Below are 6798 nucleotides of genomic sequence, written 5' to 3' on the forward strand. Positions count from 1 at the left end.
TATATATATTATATATAATGATATATTGAGAAAGAAATAAAAAAATATTTTTTATTTAATTTTTTTGTATAATTATTATTAGAAATATATTTTTTTTTAATATGTAATATATGTATATTTTTTGTATATCAATAAAAAATATTATTTTAAAATTTTGTAAATTATATTTTTAGTTTGAGATAGATCTAAAATAATGAATTAAAATTTTCAATACATTAATATTATTTTTATTTATACATAAAACTTTATATATATATATATATATATATTATAATTTTAATAAATATGATATATTTAGATTTTGGTTATATATATAATAAAAACATTTAGACATATCAATGTCATGATTCTCGTTTTTGAACCGGTCAAACGAAGCATATGTTTCTCATTTTACAACTAAGTTGTTTATTTATATTTTTTTTATAATTTCTATATTTGTCTTTCGTTTGGTTGTGCAAGGCATTGGTTTAACAATAGTTATCCTTTAAGTAGTTTATTAACTATTCTAAAAATAAAACTAAACATGCTAACAAATTGTATTCTCATTTTTATTAATTTTACAATAAATATGTGAAATAAAACAAATTAAGCTAAATTTTATCTGGAAACAATTAATTAAATAAATAATAGTTGATAGTTAATTTCTATGTTAATGATCTCATACTTATACTGATGAGAAAATGATAGACGCCTTTAAGAACTTTATAATGAAAGAATTTGTTATGACAAATAAGAGAAGAATGAGATATCTATTGGGTGTTAAAGTTTTACAAAGTGAAGGGTATTTTATATGTAAAATAAACCCAATTGTACCAAGTTTAAAGCCTTTATTATGAAGATGAAATTAAAAAATCAATTATATTGTTTACAAGGAAATGGACCTGACTTGATTGTAATCAGACCAGGTTTGATGTTTGTTATTTTGGTCACTTTAGCAAATTTATATTTTTTTTAAATGTTAATTTTTTTTATTATCGTTCCTTGAATTAATTAAAATATGATTTTAAATATTTTTATTTAATATTTTTTTATGCAAATAATTCGTGATAAGTCATTTAGCTATTACAATAATTTTTATGATCACGGCTCACGAGTCACATGTATAGGACCAACTAGGTATGATAATGACTTAAAATATATTTTAGAAGTGTATGAAGGCCCATTTACATATTAGGGTTACAAAAACTTATATGATATAGTTTACCATTGGACCCATAAATTATACATTGGAAGAGTCAAACTGTTTCACTTCTATTTGGGTCTTTCAATATCTATAGGTGGATTGTTTCACTCAAGTATTTTTCAAAAGGTGAAAAAGATAAAGAGTTGTTTTCTGAATCTAAAAGAGTATATTTAGATTTTTCCAATAAATAAAAAATGTAGCATGTCTGATTCCAATTGGGATTCAAGGTGGTGAATGAGATGGATATAATAAATAGAAAATATAATTTTTTTTCTATTATTTATGAATTTTATTCTATAATTATATTCTTAATTATAATTATTATATGATATTTTATAATAATATCATGTACGAATACTAAATGGAAGTACATGTTCTATGAAACTCTCTCATTTCCCTCTAGATTCTAATCTAGAAGAGATAATATATTATATAATAAAATTAAATTGATTGTTTTTATAATGAAATTAAACTATTACTTTTCAATTTTTTATGATATTATTAACTTTAAATCAAGTAATCAATACTTGTTTTCAAACTAGTCACATCCTTGTTTTCTAAGAAGTTACTATCCTCGATTGTCGAGCTAGTGTGCAAAACCCTTGAACTTGTACAAGTATAAGACTTACAAATTGGCTAATCAGATTTATAGTCAATCTAACAGAGTTTCATCTTAATTCAATAAAGTATATCCTTCATTATATTAAAGATACTATTAAACTTGAGATTTTATATAAAAATGGAATTGTCAAAATTGTCGACCTGGTGTGCTAAAACCCTTGAACTTGGGCAAATACTATTGGTAATTTTATCTCATAAAAATTACACGTAAATAATATATGAAAATAATACAATGATAATAAAATAGATACAACAGATTATTTAAGTGATGAAGAAAAATCTTCTCGTTTGCTCCAAGGCCTGTGGAATCACAGTTCCCTTAAAACAGTTTCACCGTCTCCCGTTTGTGTTGGAGAGTTTCGTCGGTGGCTGTTTCCCAGGGTACAACGGAACCTGCAATGATTTAGTACAGAAAAACCACTACAACAGCGAACTAGACAAAAGTACCTGAATCACAATCACCGGGTTTTGCACAAAAATGGTCGAGTCAAGAAACTCGAAGAACACTCACAAGAACACTCACAAGAATACTCACAAGAACAAGGAAAGACTTTAGAATTCTAGAGTGAGAAGTGATAAGATAATGTGTGGAGAGGAATGCAATGTGAAGGGATATTTATAGTTGAAAATTAAACTCATAATAAATTCTTTAATCCAACGGTCACTAATCCCTTATCCATTCATCCAACGGTTATCGTTGCTTGCCTTTTCATCATCTTTGTAAGTTACATCATACAATAAATATTTTGTAGTTACCATAGCAATTAACATCATTTGTTAATTGCCCCATTCAAGACATTTATGTTAATTGTAACAATTAATAAATTTAATTCTCAATGAATTTGATGTGAATTTCATTTAGATGAAATTTCACCTTAATTCACATTTGAATTTCATGTGAATTTCATTTGGATTAATTTCATTTTAATTCACATTTGAATTTCATGTGAATTTTATTTGGATTAATTTCTCTTTAATTCACATTTGAATTTCATGTGAATTTCATTTGAACTAATTTCACTTTAATTCACATTTGAATTTCATGTGAATTTCATTTAGATTAATTTCACTTTAATTCAGATTTGAATTTCATGTGAATTTCATTTGGATTAATTTCACACTTAATTCACATTTGAATTTGGTGTGAATTTCATTAGCCCAAATATCATTTCCATTTAATTAATGGAATTAGTTTAATTCCAACAATCCCCACATTAATGGAAATTGAAAGATTAACCCGGTGAAAGGTTCAACAGTTAAATTCTACATAGATAGGTAGGTGTAACCTTTTGAACCTTCCCTTATGAAAGTATATAACTTTACTAGCCTATTATTAGACTCGATGTCCTTGAACTATTTTGCCTTTTGTGTAAACGATTACACACTTTCACATAGAAATCTTCCTGATACATGATTGTGTTCGTTTTGGCCATGAACACTCGCCTGGTTTAGTGAGAGGGTCTAGAATTGAGCCGTGCAATTCTTTCGAAGCGGCCCCACTTCTCTCTCACATAGGTGATCTCTTTATTCATAAAGAATCATTAAAAGCCTGTGTGTTTATCCTTTCCCAAAATGCTATTTTATCGTAGGATTTTTTACCCATAGCAATCTACCAAGTTTAGTATAATTAGGTTGTCCCATTGAACCTAATTCTTGGGATCTCCAGTCATCATAGGTTGGGTTTCCCTTCATACTAACTTATTGTAGGCTTAAGTCTGTTATACCTTGTAGTAGAATTAGGTATAAATCTTGAATTATATTGAGATGAGGAGTGAAGAATTAATGAAGGGAGAAAGAACTCTAACTGATAGGGAGAAAACAATAAGGAAGAGATAGAATTTCTAACTAAATCATTTCCTAACATTTCTAAACAACCAATACTCTATTTATACTACTCTATCAATAACCCTAATATTCTTTCCCCTTGTATCATTACCCTCTCCTTCACTTCGTTCGTCCGCGAACGACAATAGTCGAAGGTTCCGTTGAAACTCTAAAACATCTGGTGGCTCTTCGAACCATATGAATAGACGGAATTGTTTCTTTAGGCTATCGGGTGGTTCTTCAAACCATACAAACTGTCCCACAAGATTTATCAATTGTAGCCCATAAGAATAATTACAAAACTCTGCATCAGGTGGTTCTTCAAACCATGATAAGTACTTGCATCTCATCCATGTTTTATGCCATAAAAGTGTCTGAAAACAAGATCCAATGTCTTGTAATTTCTCGAACCACAAAATCTGGACGCAATTTGGACTTGGCGCTAAGTATGCTTGAGAAATGGGATCAAACGCCAACATCCTATCTTCAAGGCCCAAAACATCTTCAAACATTTTTTCAATTTCAGCTTCTCCCAAGTCACCCCGATAATGATCATCATTTTCAACGTAGGTTGACTTCGTCTTCTCTCGGTCATCGTACACTAGGGAGACTTGCAATTGAATAAACGAAGAACATGAATTATCGTAAACTTCTTCATCAAGATTGAGATTGTCGTGTTTTGTATCATTAGTATGTGGAGTCTCCATTTCTTTTTCATAATAAAAGTCATTGAAAAGAGGCTCGTCTTCCACTTTAGAACAATCGTCATCAAAAGAGGTTTCGTTGTTTGGAGTCGAATGTGTCAATGGGAAAGGTGTTGATTATGACATATCTTTTACAATACCATGTTGCTTGCCATTTTCCAATAACTCATCGGATTTCAATATCAATTTTTCACGTTCGCTTTCCCATTTTTGCCTTGTCATTTCATCATCGACATTCTGTTTCTGTATTTTAGGTTCATCAACGATCCTCCATGATTTTAACAAGTCGGTTATATGTCGACCTTGTTCCGCGATCAACTCCCATGATTCTGTCTGCACCTTCCTTTGCTTATGTTGTGGATTGTCCCTTAAACGTAAGCCAAACTCGTGTCGCAATAATCGTTTCAGCTCTCTCCACGTCAATCCCTTGCTAAGAGTTTTCATGACCACATGTTCTCTAAGCCATTGTAGTGCTTTTACCCTCAAGTGAGTTGTGGCAAGAGGCACCTCGTCTTCTTCGAACGTACCGTTAATTTGAAAAAATCTTTCAACATCATAAATCCAGTCTTCCACATCTTCGACCTCTTCTCCAAAGAATTTGGGAAAATTCATTTTCAAATCGACGAACTTTTCTTTTATGGTCCAGAATTCAATCCAATTCAGTAGCAGGAATATAGTTAAGGATTAGTCAGAAAATGATTCAAACAGTAATCAAACCAGCCTTCTGCCTTCTGTGCAAGTCAAACCAGCCTTGCAAGTCAAATAAACCTTCTCTCTAGTTAGTACACTTCCTCCATTAACCCAGGTAAAGATTGCACAGTAAGTAATCAAACCAGTCTTCTGTGCAAGTCAAATAAACGTACACTTTCTCTCTCCTCAGAGATAATTAACCAGGTAAAGATGAGATTGCACAGTAACTTCAAATTTGTGATCGTATTTACCTTAGTGGTGATCTAATACCTTCAAACAAACAGGCATGGGCTGGAATCTTTTTCCTTCGTCTTCAGCCTTCGATAGCCTTCGATGAACAAATCAAACTCAGTCTTCCATCCATCGCCCGAAATTGAAAACCGCCGGAACTATCAAAGTCAGTCGTAATGGAGCTTTACGGTTTGTATCCTTACTTATCTCTACAATCTTAATTGTGTTGCCACAGTTTCAAGATCGGAAGTTCAAGTTGCCTGAATATGACGATTCCTTCTGCAAACGAACGTCGTCTTCACTTCTTCTTTTTCTCCGACTAGCCGGCAACTCCACACGTAGTCCGATCCATCAACAAGTACGATCCATGAACAATAATGATCCAATTCTCCTTTAACTCTTACTGATTTCACTTGTGAACGGTTTCTATGCACGACTAAGGAAATTGAATCACATTCAAGTCTGTTTCAGCTATATACCTCATAGTACACACCATTTTGCCAAGAACGAGCTCTGATACCAGTGTTATACCTTGTAGTAAAATTAGGTATAAATCTTGAATTATATTGAGATGAGGAGTGAAGAATTAATGAAGGGAGAAAGAACTCTAACTGATAGGGAGAAAACAATAAGGAAGAGATAGAATTTCTAACTAAATCATTTCCTAACATTTCTAAACAACCAATACTCTATTTATACTACTCTATCAATAACCCTAATATTCTTTCCCCTTGTATCAAAGTCCCATTCCTTATGAGGACTTTAACACCAACTCTCTGTTTAACCCTTTGGTTAGCGGATCCGCAATATTATCTTTTGATTTTACGTAATCAATTGAGATAATTCCAGTAGAGAGTAATTGTCTAATGGTATTATGTCTACGACGTATATGTCTAGACTTACCATTATACATATGAATCTTAGCTCGTCCAATCGCAGATTGATTATCACAATGAATAGAAATTGTTGGTACGGGCTTAGACCATATTGGAATATCTTCTAAGAATAGACGTAGCCATTCAACTTCTTCACCACATTTGTCAAGAGCTATAAATTCAGATACCATCATGGATCTAGCAATAACAGTTTGTTTAGAAGATTTCCAAGATATAGCTGCACCTTCAAGTATAAATACATATCCACTTGTTGAGTTAGAGTCTTTCATATCTGAAATCCAATTAGCATCAGTGTACCCTTCGATAACAACAGGATGTCTCGTGTAGTGTAGACCATAATCACGAGTATTTCTTAAATACCTAATAATCGTAAAATGGCTTTCCAATGATTATTACCTGGATTACTTGTGTATCTACTTAGTTTGCTTACTGCATAGGCTATATCTGGTCTTGTACAACTCATTAAGTACATTAGACTCCCAATTATTCGAGAATATTCTAATTGAGAAACACTCTCTCCGCAATTTTTAGATAGATGTTGACTCGTATCTATCGGAGTCTTAGCCAATGCAGAATCATCCTTGTTAAATTTTTCAAGGATCTTATCCACATAATGTAATTGACTTAGAACTATTCCTTCCGATATTCT

This window comes from Impatiens glandulifera, chromosome 7 (assembly GCF_907164915.1).
Source record: "Impatiens glandulifera chromosome 7, dImpGla2.1, whole genome shotgun sequence".
Taxonomy (NCBI): Eukaryota; Viridiplantae; Streptophyta; class Magnoliopsida; order Ericales; family Balsaminaceae; genus Impatiens; species Impatiens glandulifera.